Source organism: Zosterops lateralis (assembly GCF_965231275.1).
Source record: "Zosterops lateralis genome assembly, chromosome: 11".
Classification (NCBI taxonomy): Eukaryota; Metazoa; Chordata; class Aves; order Passeriformes; family Zosteropidae; genus Zosterops; species Zosterops lateralis.
The window spans coordinates 4615114-4629722 of NC_139771.1; the positions used below are offsets into that span (position 1 = coordinate 4615114).

General features: G+C 44.9%; 1 protein-coding gene across 2 annotated transcripts in view; it reads left to right on the forward strand.

Moving 5' to 3' along the window:
- The window catches only part of RAD54L2 (RAD54 like 2), a 75724-nt gene that overhangs the window by 12430 nt on the left and 48685 nt on the right, over positions 1-14609 (forward strand). Inside the window, exon 1 of one of the 2 annotated variants that reach the window (XM_083869574.1) lies at positions 7339-7478. The exons of the other annotated variant lie outside the window; for it this stretch is intronic. The gene's annotated coding sequence lies outside the window, so the exon portion shown is untranslated. Of the gene's footprint in view, positions 1-7338; positions 7479-14609 lie in introns of those variants that run through there. 2 annotated transcript variants of the gene reach the window in all.

The window sequence follows — 14609 nt, forward strand, 5'->3', positions numbered from 1 at the left end:
CCTTGTCACTTGTTCCTGTTCCTCATCATCAGTGAGACCGAAGTTTTCACCTTCCGGCCAGTTCGTAATTATCTCCAAAATCCCAGGGCGATTTGGATTTCCAATACGGGCACGCTGGGTGATAAGGGCAATCCATTTGCTCCATGTAGCATCAGTGGCATGGTGGGTAGTGGGAACCTTTCCTTTGAACATCCAGCCCAGCACCGGGAGTCGGGGTGCCAGGAGGAGTTGTGCTTCCGTGCCAATCACCTCCGAGGCGGCTTGAACTCCTTCATAGGCAGCCAAGATTTCTTTCTCTGTTGGGGTGTAGTTGGCTTCGGACCCTCTGTAACCTCGGCTCCAGAATCCCAAGGGTCGGCCTCGAGTCTCACCAGGCACCTTCTGCCAAAGGCTCCAGGACAAGCCATTGTTCCCGGCTGCAGAGTAGAGCACGTTCTTCACCTCTGGTCCCGTCCTGACTGGGCCAAGGGCTACCGCATGAGCAATCTCCTGCTTGATCTGGGTGAAGGCTTGCTGCTGTTCAGGGCCCCAGTGGAAATCGTTCTTCTTGCGGGTAACCAGGTAGAGAGGGCTCACAATCTGGCTATACTCGGGAATGTGCATTCTCCAAAATCCTATGGCACCCAGGAAAGCTTGTGTTTCCTTTTTGTTGGTCGGTGGAGACATCGCCGTGATCTTGTTGATGACCTCAGTGGGAATCTGGCGGCGTCCATCTTGCCATTTCACTCCAAGGAACTGGATCTCTCGGGCAGGTCCTTTGACTTTGCTCTTCTTAATGGCGAAACCGGCTTTCAGGAGAATCTGGATGATTTTTTCTCCTTTCTCAAACACCTCTGCCACTGTGCTCCCCCACACAATGATGTCATCGATGTATTGCAGGTGTTCTGGAGCCTCACCCTTTTCCAGTGCAGTCTGGATCAGTCCATGGCAGATGGTGGGGCTGTGTTTCCACCCCTGGGGCAGTCGGTTCCAGGTGTACTGCACACCTCTCCACGTGAAAGCAAACTGAGGCCTGCATTCTGCTGCCAGAGGAATGGAGAAAAACGCGTTAGCAATGTCAATAGTGGCATACCACTTTGCTGCTTTGGACTCCAGCTCGTACTGGAGTTCCAGCATGTCCGGCACGGCAGCGCTCAGCGGTGGAGTCACTTCATTCAAGCCACGGTAGTCCACAGTCAATCTCCATTCTCTGTCGGATTTGCGCACAGGCCAGATGGGGCTGTTGAAGGGTGAGTGAGTTTTGCTGACCACCCCTTGGCTCTCCAGCTCACGAATCATCCGGTGGATGGGGATCACAGCATCTCGATCTGTCCGATATTGCCGGCGGTGCACTGTCGAGGTCGCAATTGGCACATGTTGCTCTTCCACCCTCAGGAGTCCTACTGCAGACGGGTTCTCTGATAATCCAGGCAAGGTGTTCAACTGCCTAATGTTCTCTGCCTCTACAGCAGCTATTCCAAAAGCCCACCTGAGTCCCTTTGGGTCTTTGTAATAGCTGTTCCGGAGAAAGTCTATGCCTAGAATACATGGAGCGTCTGGGCCGGTCACAATAGAATGTTTCTTCCACTCCTTCCCGGTCAGGCTCACCTCGGCCTCCACCAGGGTCAGTTGCTGAGATCCCCCTGTCACACCAGCAATGGAAACAGCCTCTGCCCCCACCTGTCCCGATCGTATTAAAGTACACTGCGCACCAGTATCAACTAAAGCATCATATTTTTGTGGCTCTGATGTGCCAGGCCATCGGATCCACACTGTCCAGAAGATCCGGTTTTCCCGTGCCTCTCCCTGGCTAGAGACAGGGCACCTCTAACACTGGTTATTATTCCCTTCCTGGGCATACATACTAGAGGTTCCTTCAAGGGGATCTGACACATCATACCCGGCAGCTCGGTCATGGGAGGTCGAGGCTACCTTCACCTTGGTGGAAGTTCCTCGATTAGAGTTTCCCTCTTTGAGCTGACGCACCCGTGCTGCCAGGACAGAAGTGGGTTTCCCATCCCACCTACCCATGTCTTCCCCATGGTCACGCAGGAAGAACCACAAATTGGCCCTTGGGGTGTACCCTCTGTCTCTAGCTGGGGAATGTTGGGCACTGAATTTGGGGCCTGTAACTCGCACAGGGGCTGCATTAACTTTCTTCATCTCCTCCCTCATCTCCCTCATCTCCTCTTTGAACTCCTTAATCACAGCTGAGATATGAGCCTGCATTGGGCCATTGATCATGCTCTCATAATTCCTCAGCTTGTTGGCAACAGAACCCACGGTCTCTCGGTTAGTATCTGCATCAATTGTTGCAATAAAAGTGGTGTATTGAGATGGCCCAAGGTTTGCTAGGCTCCACAGCATTTGCCCTGTGCACCTGACTTTGTCGGGGTCATTGTCATGCTGTCCATCCCTCCCGAAGAGTACCTCCAATATTGCTACTTCCCTCAGCTGTTGGATCCCTTCCTCAAGGGTCTTCCAGCGCATCCTATGGTGGTGCTCCTGCATTCTTTCCCTGTGGACAAACCTCTCTCTGACACTCATTAAAAGCCGCTCCCAGAGAGAAAGAGACCCTGGCTCCCTTACAAAAATCTGATTCATACCTGAGTCCTGGGTCAAGGGTCCCAAGTTCCTTGCCTCACCACCATCCAGCTGCACGCCTGTACCCATAAGATCCCAGACCCGGAGTAACCGGGTAGTATAAGCCTCACGTCCCCGTCGCACAATGTCTTTGTGCAGGTTACGGAGACTTTCGTACCTCAGGGACTCGGTGATGATTGCAACCTCTGGCTCCCCTGTGGGTTGTGAGGTTCCTCCATTCCTATCCTTATCTGGGTGCTCAGCTTTCATCTTAGACCTCCTTGTTTCTACCGGGGCAACTGCTGCTGGCTGTGACTGCCTTTGTGGTTCGGCTGGACCCTGGACAGTTGTAACACCTGTGGGTTCCACTGCTGTACTATTTGGCTGTCCCTCTTGAAGGCAAAGTGAGAGTTTCTCAATAGCTGGGGAAATGCACTCCTTCAGCATCTGACTCATCTCACGTATCTCCTTAACCAGAACCCCCACCCAATCTGGGTGGTTCATTTCTGAGACAGACTGTGGGGCAGGGTCAGGCTCTGGAACAGCAGCATCTCTAGTCTCTGGGGCAGGTGTCAGGGTAGTTCTCCATGTTAATCTTCCCTTATCTCTGAGTGCTAAATATAACAGGCATATCAACAACACCACCCATTGTATGACATCATTAGCATTCAGAGTGGATCTTAACCCTTCAAAAACTGGTGGAGCAGACCCAAAAAGATGGTTAAAAGGTTGGGAGAAAATCTCCCCTGGTGTCATTTCTTCACAATAGGTACCATTATTAAGGTAACCCCAAAAACACACAGTTAGTGTATGATAGCTCTGAATCCATGTACCTGCCTTCCAGAGGAAGTTAAAGATCCATGAATTCCTCACCTTATTAACCCATAAGCCAAACTGGATAACAGCCACAGTAGCCTTAGTTATAGGACCCATATCTAGATGAGGGCCTGCAAATGGGAGAAATACAGCCACGATCACGTGCCACCCAAACCAAGGTAAGCTAGACCACATGGTGACACTCAAAGATGTTTCTATATCAGTACACACAATTAGATTACTTAAGAACTATTATTCCCTTTTTCCTTTCAATGCCCTCGAGCCCCACGTTGGGCGCCAAGATCTGTCTTAGTTTGAAAAGACAGGAGTCTGTAAAGGAAAGCAAAAGCCTCCTGTGAAGTGGGAAAGGTAAACCCCCTCCCTCCCTCCGAATTACCACAATTTCAAAATAAAAACAAAAAAACAGCTCTCAGGCAAAGGTATAGGAATGGGAATAATAGTTATTTACTAGAAAAAACTAAAATAGAAAAAAAAAACAACAAATGTAATTAGTACAAACAAAACTACTGATACAGTCAGAAAAACCTGACACCCTGAGGAGTCAGGGTGTTGGTAAAAGTCCAGTTGGATGGTGGCTGTGCCTCCTGCAGTGGCAGATGAAATGCTGCTGAAGCAGAGATCCTGTAGAAGGGTAAAGTTCTCTGTGAAGGTCTGGTGATAGAGTAGATGGGCCTGGTCCTCCTCTGGGAATCCAGCAGGGAAGAAGCTGCTTCTCTGGGAATCCAGCGAAGATGGCTGCTCCTCTGGGAATCCAGCGAAGAAAACTGGGGCCGATGGCTTAGACCAAGCTTATTTTATGCAGGTAGGAATGCTTGGTTCCTCCTTCTGGGTGGAGCATCTCACAATGGGATGGTGTACCTTATCAGTCATGCAGTGAGTCACTTAATGGCCCATTAGCAGGAGACATCTCCCCGGAGGGAGACATTGTTCTTGGAAGAGATAAGATAACTGCCCCCCACCTCCAACAGATGGCAAATAGAATACATTCTTATCTCACAAATCCAGGACAGGAGCTTAGCATGTGAAGTGTAACACAGGCTCTGAATAGGGAGCAACAGTTGCCTTGAAAACTGGGTGTTAAGGTGGTTGTTGCATTGTTGCAAGGAATAGAGAAGATTTGGAATTGAAGGAGTGCATTTGAGATCAGATATTTGGGGAGAAGCTGTTGTCCCAGAAGAGATTTCCCCCCCTCCCCCCCCCCCCGCCCTGATTTTTCCCCTCACTCTTGCTATGTGGTCTTGTTATTTTTGGAGAAGAATTTCCTGGGGAAGATGGGGATTTTTTTGGTTGGGGGAGCTCTTAATTCTGGACAATGTATAGTAAGATTGACCCTAGCCAGCATTTTTAAGTTTCTGTCAACTGTAACTTCACATCCTGTAATCCAATGAATAGGAGTAGTTCAGGTCTGTGATCTGAATTTGTTTATTTTATGATGACAATAGTTAACTGCTGGAGAGAAGTAAGGCACAGATAATGGCTAGAGAACACTGGAGAAGTGGGTGATCTGCTTAGTCATCCAGGCTCTGTAGGAAAATGCTTTTTTTTTTTTTCTCCCTTACAAAAAATTGTTTAGAGGTGCCTTTTCCTTCCTCCTGTTCTTACCATAGCACTCACAAAAAGCAAGAAAGGAGATCTTATATTTCAATTAAATCAATACTTCTGGTCAGTGAAATGCTTATTTTAACAGAATGAGATACTCTCCCTCTGTGCTTGTGTGGAACCTGTTTGTGAATATCTACCTCTTTATTGTGATGAGAAATTCTTTAACTTTTTTCATTTGCCTCCTTCATTCCTAGCAAGGGGACAACTATGAATGAAGTTGATTGAGATTTTATGGCATTGCCAGTAAATCTCCTTCGGATGTGCAGTGTAATTAGTTTTCTCTGTTATAGAATGGTGTTAACTGTACCCAAAATCTCCCATCAAAATAAGAGTTGTAGTTGCTACACAAATTTCTTACTTCAACCCAAACCAATAATACTCAAGAATTCCTACAATTAGATAAATGAGCAAGTTCAGTTAAATGACTGGGTAGAAAAAACTGGCCAAGCCCAGAGTGGTGGAGAATGGTGCCACATCCAGCTGGGCACTAGTGGGGCTCCCCAGAGTTTGGCATTGGGCCCACACCTCCTGAATATCTTTATCAGTTACTTGGATGAGGGGATCGAGGGCACTCAGTAAGTTTGCAGGGGGACACCAGTTTGGGCAGGAGTGTTGATCTCCTGGAGGGAAGGAAGGCCACAACAACCCCCTGCAGCACTGCAGGCTGGGGCAGAGTGTCTGGAAAGCTGCCCAGCAGGAAAGGACCTGGGGTGTGCTGGTCAGCAGTGGCTGAATATGAGCCCAGGTGGCCAAGGAGGTCAGTGGCACCTGGCTTGTACCAGCCTTGGTGTGACCAGCAGGACCAGGGCAGTGACTGTCCCCTGTGGTGGGCGCCTCAAATCCTGGGTTGAGTTTTGAGCTTCTCATGACAACAAAAACATTGAGATGCTGGAGCTTCTCCAGAGAAGGGAACAGAGCTGGGGAAGGGTCTGGAGCACAAGATGAGGAGCATCTGAGGGAGCAGAGGGGGCTCAGCCTGGAGAAAAGGAGGCTCAGGACATTATTGCCCTGTGCAACTCCCTGAAAGGAGGTTGTTGCCAGGTGGGGGTTGATCTTTCTCTCAAGGAACAAGGAACATGGTAAGAAAATGGTCTCAGGTTGTGCCAGGGAGGTTTAGATTGGATATGAAGCAAGATTTCTTCATTGAAAGGGTTGCCAAGCATCAGAACAGGCTGTTCAGGGAAGTGGTGAAGTCACCAGCCCTGGAGGGATTTAGAAGATGTGTCAATGTGGCACCTGGAGCTATGGGATAGTGGTGAACTTTATGATGCTGGGTTAGTGGTTGGACTCTATGATCTTAGAGCTCTTATCCAACTCAAACACTTCTATGATTCAAAACTAATAACTCAATAACCTAACTAGTAATTGAAAAGGAGGGGAAATATATAGATATAAGACAGGACATTCCATTCGTGTTGTATTTGGGGAGATAACAGCATCTGAGTGTAGGGTTGTGGACTTCTTACGACTTGGTTGCCTTCACTTGGAATGGTAACAAGTCAAGAGCACAGGAGAAGACCTGGCTTTCCTGCTCTTCTCCCTGTTCTTGCTCACTGGGCACAGCTGCCAGTCAGGCAGTATTTGCAAATGCTAAATGAGCTTTGATAGAAAAAGTGGTCATTTGGGGAAAGCACTTGACAAGATTGTGGGTTTTTTGAAGATCACAGCCGAATGCTCTTTGTCATTCTGCTTCTGAATCTTGGAAATGTAACATTTTGGATTCTGTGTAGGTATGAATATACAGTATGGTGTGTTTGGTAAGAACAACTACTGAAAAAGACATTGCTAGCATTTATAAAAGTTAAGTGAATTTAAACACTTGGGAAGTAGTGACATTTTACTCTAAAAGAGCTGTGTTTGGTAGCCAGCAGCTACTTCCCTGGATTATTGTTGTGGTGCTTATTTGTCATACTGTGTTTTACAGTAATTTGTTAATATGTCTCTTTTCAGTTGCTCCTTCCTGGCTTAACACTGAATATGCTTGTGCTGGTTGGTAGTTAATATCTTGTGCAGCATAAATTGGGTCAGGACAGTTGGATATGTTTACCAAAAGGGTATGCTGTCCCTCAGGATATATTATCTTCCTGCTAATATTTGTGTATCTCCTTGGCCCAACTTGCATTTTGCTGCTTTTAGAGCTCTTTTGGAAGTAAATTCCAGTATGTAGAGTCATATACTCACAATTTTATAAGCTAAACATATAATATGCATATCGTGAGACTCATAGCTCTATTTTTATGGTGAAATAATATTTATTATCTCCATTGGGGTGATTTTTTGTGTGTATCCAAATGATCCCCTCAGCAGTGCATTGGGTTATTTGTGCTCTGTGGGGAGAGGCAGTAAGCTCCATTCTTTTCCCTTTCAGGCCTGTCCAAACCATTGGGAAGTTTTCAGCCAGCAAAGCACAACCAAAGTGGCGCTTCCATTACTAAGGACAGAACCACAGGAGGCTCTTTCATCCATTTGTTTTCCATGTAAGCTGCCTATAGTGTCAATGTTCAGTGTTATCAAAGCAGATGTATTTGTGCAGGATAGATAAGAATCAGTGTAAGTGTTTCATTTCGACCTGCTTAGTGGGAAAGGCAAAAATCAACAGGTTTTGATTACTTTGTTCTCAAAACTAGCAGAAAAGTGGCACTTAAACATTAAGTTTTTCCAGCACTGTGCAGTGTTGCAGGGAGGGAATGACTTCTGAGGGAAGTTTATGACTTTAATGGTTTTTAATCTATGCTGGAATTCAATAAAAATTAGTTTAATGTCTGATTGCTTGGCAGCAAATTGAGTCTAACATATGCTAATTGTCATATCACATGAGTTCAGAACTATTTATTTCCATTTCCTTCTACTTTGGGATTTTTTTGGTTTTTCCTCTTTCTTGTTTTTGTTCATGTTCAAGTTTCTTTGGTAAACTTTAGGTGGCATAAGTAATACTTCCTCATCCCTGGTGTAGTTATCATTGCTGGAGGTGGTGTAGGGAATAAAGAGAAACAAACCCATGTGGAATTCTTCCTTTTTCTACAAACTACATAAAACAGAACCTCAGATTTTAAGTCCAGTTTTGAAGAGGGAGAAGGATAAGGCATCAAAACCAAGCTCCCAGATCTCTGTGGTTCTTTGTACTGAAATGCAGACCTGTGACCCAAGGCAGAGTTAAGCTGTGTTTATTTTGTGGTCTGGTGATGCCAGTGTGCAATGTGACTGGCATCTGTCTCCGGGGATGGTGGGCTGCCCTGGACTGCTGCTGATGGGAAAGCTCATTTCCTGAGCAGGGACACAGCTGAAGGCAGTGAATCATTCCTCGGTAAGGAAATGTGCTTCTCTGGGAGGTAAGGACAGAAGAGTGTGTGGATGGGGTGATACTAAGAAAATAGGATGAAGTCAGACCTTTTAACATTTAGAAAACTTGCAGTTTTCCTCATCCTGAAAGATGATAACCTTGTTTATGAGCTATCCCAGTCTGTTTCTGAGGGATACCCTTCAAGGAGGTGAGCCATAAAGTTAGCATATCTCAATGACCAAGGCCACAGCTTGTCTTCAAAGAGTGACTGTGACTGATCTTTCCTTGAGAGGGGAATCCTCCGTGCCTTTTCACTCCTCTCTGTTCCACTGCTTCTGTTTGTGTATGTCTTGGTTTGAAAAGACAAGTGTCTGCTAAGGAAGGCAGGAGCCTCCCTTGAAATGGAAAATGTAAACTCCCTTCCTCCAAATGATTATAATTTTGAAATTAAGGGGCTCTCAGGCAAAGATATGAAAATAGGAATAACAGTTCTTTACTAGGAAAATTAAAATAAAAATGTAGTACAAAAAAAACCACTGACAGAGTCAGAATACAACCTGACACCTGACGAGGTGTTGGTGGCAGTCTAATTAAATGGTGGCTGCAGTCTACCTGCAGTGACAGATGTGGTTCTGTTGGAGCAGAGATGATCCTGTAGAAGGGTATAGTTTTCTTCTGAAGGTCCAGTGGTGGTGAGATGGGTCTGGTCTTCCTCTGGCAATCCAGTGCAAACAGGCTGTGCTGCTGTTGTGAATCTCAGGTTTTATCCAGGTAGGAATGCTGGGCTCCTCCTCCTGGGTAGAGCATTTTACAATGGGATGATGTAATTTTTTCAGTCATGTAGTGAGGCTCAGTGGCCCATTAATGGCAGATATTCCCCTGGACAAGGGTGGGTTGTGGAAGGTAAAGAAAACTGCCCACCTGGTTTTAACAGCTGGCCCATTAACAGAGGACGTCCCTCCTGGAGAAGAGACAAAAACCGCTCTTCCACCTGGTTTCAGCAGATGGTGATAGAATACATACTTCTGGCTACATCTTGCCTTGCAACCTGAGACAATGTAATCTTGATTTATTACATAACTTCTTCTCTGGCACCTATGTATGACAAGAGTTTAAATTCCAGAAGGATCTTCCAGTTTCCTCTTGTCTTTCCTGCTTGGGAATTGTTGGACTAAATCAGCAGACGAGACTCAGTTTTATCATGTAGAAAAACTAATTATTTACTCGCAAAGCTGATATTTATAGGAAATATCAGAAGGCACTGTGTTTAACTGAATTGGATAGCAATAATGTCAGTTCATTGGTTGGTAAGGGCTACTGTATATGTCTATCAAATTTTCTCTCTCTAGGTATGTTTACATATTTTCTTCACTGATTCTCATGGGACAGATTCGTTGTTTATGCAGTTGCAAACTTATCTTTCTCTCTAAGAATAGGTTGTTGTGTCCATTATTATAATTTTCCTTTACGGGAATTTTTCTTTATGCTTCTTCTAGCTTAGCTACAGTAGCAGGGCCTAAACCATATGTTATAAGGCCTTTCTTTTATAGTATCTCTGCCTGTCTGCAACAGGGAATTGGCTCATATCTTGACATAGTTTGAGTGTTCATGAAGAGAAGGTTTGGCACATCTCTCCCATGAGCTGACTTTTCAAACTTGTCTTTTGGAATTTGAGAATGGTTATCATTAATGCAAGGTAGGCAAGTCTTTCCCAAATTAATCTGCTGTATAAAATGTATTGAATGTAATTTGGAATCCTGACACACTGTGCCCTACTATTGAGTTTTCCTCATCATTTGAAATATTTTCTCAGGGTTTTACTCCTTACACAGGTCTTGGTTATTTTTTCTATAGCTGTAGCAGCAGGGGCAAAACATGTACAAACATACTCAAAAATGGCCTTTACATTGAAATGCTGTTTGCTTTGAACGAAACAGTGATCAGGAAAGGAGAATATCCTATAGCAGGTAGTGCAAGTGCCTTTATATAGAATTTAACAAAGCTAAAAACATAGATGGAGATTCTGTGAAGTAAGAGAATTTTTTTGTTATTTTGTGATGGTGCTAGTCCAGATGTCAGTAATTACTGGAAGCAAAACTGATCACATTTTTCTTGCCTCAGGTAGCCTGAACTTTTACACAGTAAAAAACCAACTGCTCCGCTGTGATAGCTCACTGATGAGGACATTTTGAGTGTTTGAAAGGAGGGAGTTGACTCATAGAAAGTCAGTTGCTGCTTTGATATGATTAAACAAAATTGCTTTTAGAATCAATACATCAGTGATTAGGCAAATAATTACATACATATGTATATATGCATACATAAACACAAACATGTTTTCCCATTTCTGCTGGCTGTGTCCAGAGGTGAAGAACCTCACAAAGTCTGCGGGGAAGGGAGTGAATTCTCACAGAGAGTTCAAGTTTTCTTGAAGGGTTACCAAAAGGTTGTCACTGCCAGCAGTAGGGTGTTCCCTGTCCCTCCCGAGCTGCAGGAGAGGAGACCCTGTGGCTGGAGGGCGGCTCCCACAGCAGGTGATGGATGCTCAGGTTGTGTAAGGAGCTGCAGATGCTGCCATTGACTCACACTGGCTCTTTTTGTTCAAAACGCAGTGGGAGCCAGGCCTTATGTAATGTTCATTGTCACATTCTCAGTGCCAGCACTGTCATGTCAGCACAGGGGAAGGATTAGCTCTCCCTTTTCCTTCTTTATGGGTTGATTTTATGGGTTTGGGGGGGTTTTTGTTGGTTTGTTTTTTGGGTTTTTTTTTTCTCTCACTCTTTCTCGCAGCAGCTTTTGTTGTTTATGTTGTCAGGGAACAACCAGTTTCAGGCTGGTTTTAGTTTTGTGGTGCCTTTTAGAAGTGAGATTGTTAGCCTGGACAGAATAAAAGAGCAGGTCCTCCAGCTCTCTCAAAACTGATATATGGCTGTGTTTCTAAAAGCAGTCTGTTACATTTTTCTCTCAGTTCCTGTTCCCCACAAATCACAGTGGGCTCCTTAACACTCACATCCAATGTGGGTGAAGACTAGATCCGTTGTCCAATATTTATGTGGAATAGGGAGAAGCACACTTACCTTCCTTGGGAGGGTGGTGCAGGACAAGCAGATGCTCCCCAATTTATGGTTTCACAGGCTGCTTCTTTTTCCTTCAGTTTATTATTCCTGTGGAGAACACATCAGTTAGAGGGGATCAATGGCACTTAGATTGTTTGTGATTTGAACAAGATGAAATGAAGGAGGTGAATTGTTCTCTTCCTTCCCAACCAGCAACGTGTGGCCAGCAGTCAGCTCTGAGTCACGGCAGAGAAACTGCATAGCTGGAGTCTCAACAGTCTCAGGCTGCAAAGGAAGAGGGGATTTAAATCACAAAGTAATCAATTAAGGATGGCTTTAAATGCAATTTGGGGGGAATAAGTTCCTTTTGATTTTTCAGTAAACACTTCTTCACTTTGTTTAAAGCATATAGGGGTCTGCTGGACTAGTATACTTAAACTGTTGGCTCCTTTTTGAAAAAAAAATATTTATCCTTTTAGGTGGTTCCCCCGACACCATTTTTTACATGATAATTTAATAGAGGTGTTAATATATTGCATAATGTAAATTAGAGAAATTCTGTTGTTTGTTAGAATCAAACTGTTCAAAACCACTGATCTCAGGTTTATTTCTTACTAGATTTTTAAGTGGAACAGAGAAATATTAATTGTTATTTTGCAATAACATTGCAAGTTTTCATTTGCAGTGTTACAAGACTTTTTGTCATAGAGAAGCTTAAGCTCATGGTTCCTTTACTCATGCAGCTGTGTGCTTTATAGTAATTTCTGCTAGATGGTGAAGGCTGCCTAGAAGGTACCAAAAAGGTGCTTGTAGTGGTCTAACACACAGATGAGATTTCCCCCAAGGAACCAGCAGTTACCTTCAGACACATCCAGTGTGGAGTGTCTGTGTGTGAGCTGAGTGCATTAAGAGGAATCTTATGGCCCCAGCCAACCGTTTTACTTTTTTACTGCCTAACAAAAAAGAAAAACATGAAAGGAAATTATTATTGCCATAAAACATGACTGTGTAACAGACATTGAAGAGCGTTGTGCAGTACAGACTTAGAAATATCTGTTTTTATTAAACTGTCTGTGCAAATCCTCTTGTGATTTGCCAGGGTGCTTGATCCTGTTTCTGTGGCCAGGCACGGCAATAGGCAGTGTGAAGTCTTGGTTACAAAACAGGCTTTAAGGGACAAGTCTTGATGAGTCCCAGATATTGGGCTTGGCTGGAGGTTGGAGAGGTGATGGAATCCTCTTTACTGTTCAGCACTGGAGCAGCATTAGCATTAAATCTGCCCTTTCTGAAGGGATTTGTATGGGATGGTTGTGTACTCAGGAATGAGCATGTCCCATGCCTTGTGTTGTAGTGGGCAAAGAGCTTCTGTAAAGTCCTTGGCTTTTGTGGCTTTCTGCAGGTACAGGGGAACCCTGCTCCTTCTCCTCAAGTGAGGAAGGACTCCATTCTGCCTTGTCCTGCGTCCTTGCTTTTTACTAGTTGGTATTTGTAATAGTTAATTAAATAATGGTTTAGTATTTACAGTGCTAGTGGATCCTCTGATGACATGATGTACAGAAATGCCCTAAGTCCCCACATCCCCTGATGATTGCTGTTTCATCTGAGAGTTTGGGTCACAGCATACACCTCCCTGCTGGGAACAACTATAGTGTAGAAAAGTTGCTTTCACTTTTCTCTCTCAACTTTATATGTGAGAAGTGATTTTAAAGCTTTGCAGAGTGAAAGAAAAACATGGGGACAACAGAAATGTGTCCAAATTCTCAAGGTTTCCTCATCTAGAATTGGGCTTCCTTTCTGTGCAGGCTTGAGGAGGAGGCAGTCATCAGCACATGGCATTTACTATCTGAAGTGTTCTACCTTAAAAAAGCAAAGCCCAAAAACTTCAGAACTATTTTTATCTTTGTTGAAAGACAGGACATAATAGATGAGAGAGGCTGTCTTGGATGTTAATTTGATGTGCAGTTGATTGCAGGGTTTAACTTCTGGGTAGGATAAACATGACAGCTCTTTTTTCCTCCCTGAGTAAGCAAGAGGAATTTTTCGAAGTGTTTCCCCCTAATATCTCAGCCCGGTTTCTCAGCAGCCTCACCAACGTTAAAGCACCGTGCTGGAAGGCTAACTGCTGTAAGGGTGGTGCAGAGGATTTCTTTTGGATTTCTTGGGGCTGTACCTCTCCCCAGGCACACATCCCGCTCGGGGCCAGCTCCCGGCCGATCCAGTGCGGGGCCGGGAGGAGCCGGTGACAGGTAATCAGTTATCTATCGCAAGGTGCCCTTCCTCCAGCGATTAAACACTGAACACAGTGTGCCTGCGTGTGCAAAGGCAGGAGATGGGGCAGGTTGGAATAACTCAGCCATAGAACAGTAGCGGCAGCCACAATCTGGCCCTGTTGTGTAATTCCCCTTGGTGGGAGGCTCCGAACTGGGTCAGATCGGTGTGAGAAACGAGGGCACGCTCCGGGCTGGGCACCAGGCAGGGTGGGAGCCCTCCCGGGACCCGGCTGGGGCAGCGGCACTGAGCCCAGCACGGGGGAGGGAAGGGACAGAGATAAACGGCAGCACGACAATAGGCACACAGGAGTTAACCATCTTTGTTTCACCCAGCTCGGCAAGATTTAATTAAGTCTTTTCAAAAGCTTCTGTTTAACTCTCCTGGATATGGCCGGGGCTGCTGAGCGGGTGTCAGGAGTTGGCTTATACAGAACGTGTGCTTACTGGTAAACACAAATAAAGCTTAGATTCGAGCCCTTTTGTGCTCCAGTGTGAGGGAGAGCTGCTCTCCACTGGGTTTGGTTTTATCTGTAGAAATACAGGGACCCATATCCTTGCCTTTAAACAATTTTCAGAGAATGCTTTGTGTTTTGATTTGGGTTTTTTTATTTTAAGGTTCTGGGACAAATGACGAAGATGAGAGGATGACACACAGGAGGATACTGATGGGAGAAACTGTATCATGTGTCATTCTTTGACCTGGAGCATTTGGTGACATTACAGCACTTCTGCTTTTTCCGTTTGTGGAGGAGAGTTCACTCCTGCCATATTAGCAAGTGTTTGTGTTTCTTTGGTTGGTTGGTTCTATGTAAAAGAAAAAATAAGTCACTGTTTTGAAGTACACATAGACTTTAGCACAACATTTATTAGGAAAAACGGCTGATAATAGATGGCTTTGTGTATGCAGCCCTTGACTGAAGTCACCAGACATCAGAAAACAAGGCATGCTGGAGGTGACTGTGTTGCAGCATCCTGACAGCAAATGTACCTGCCTACCAGGAG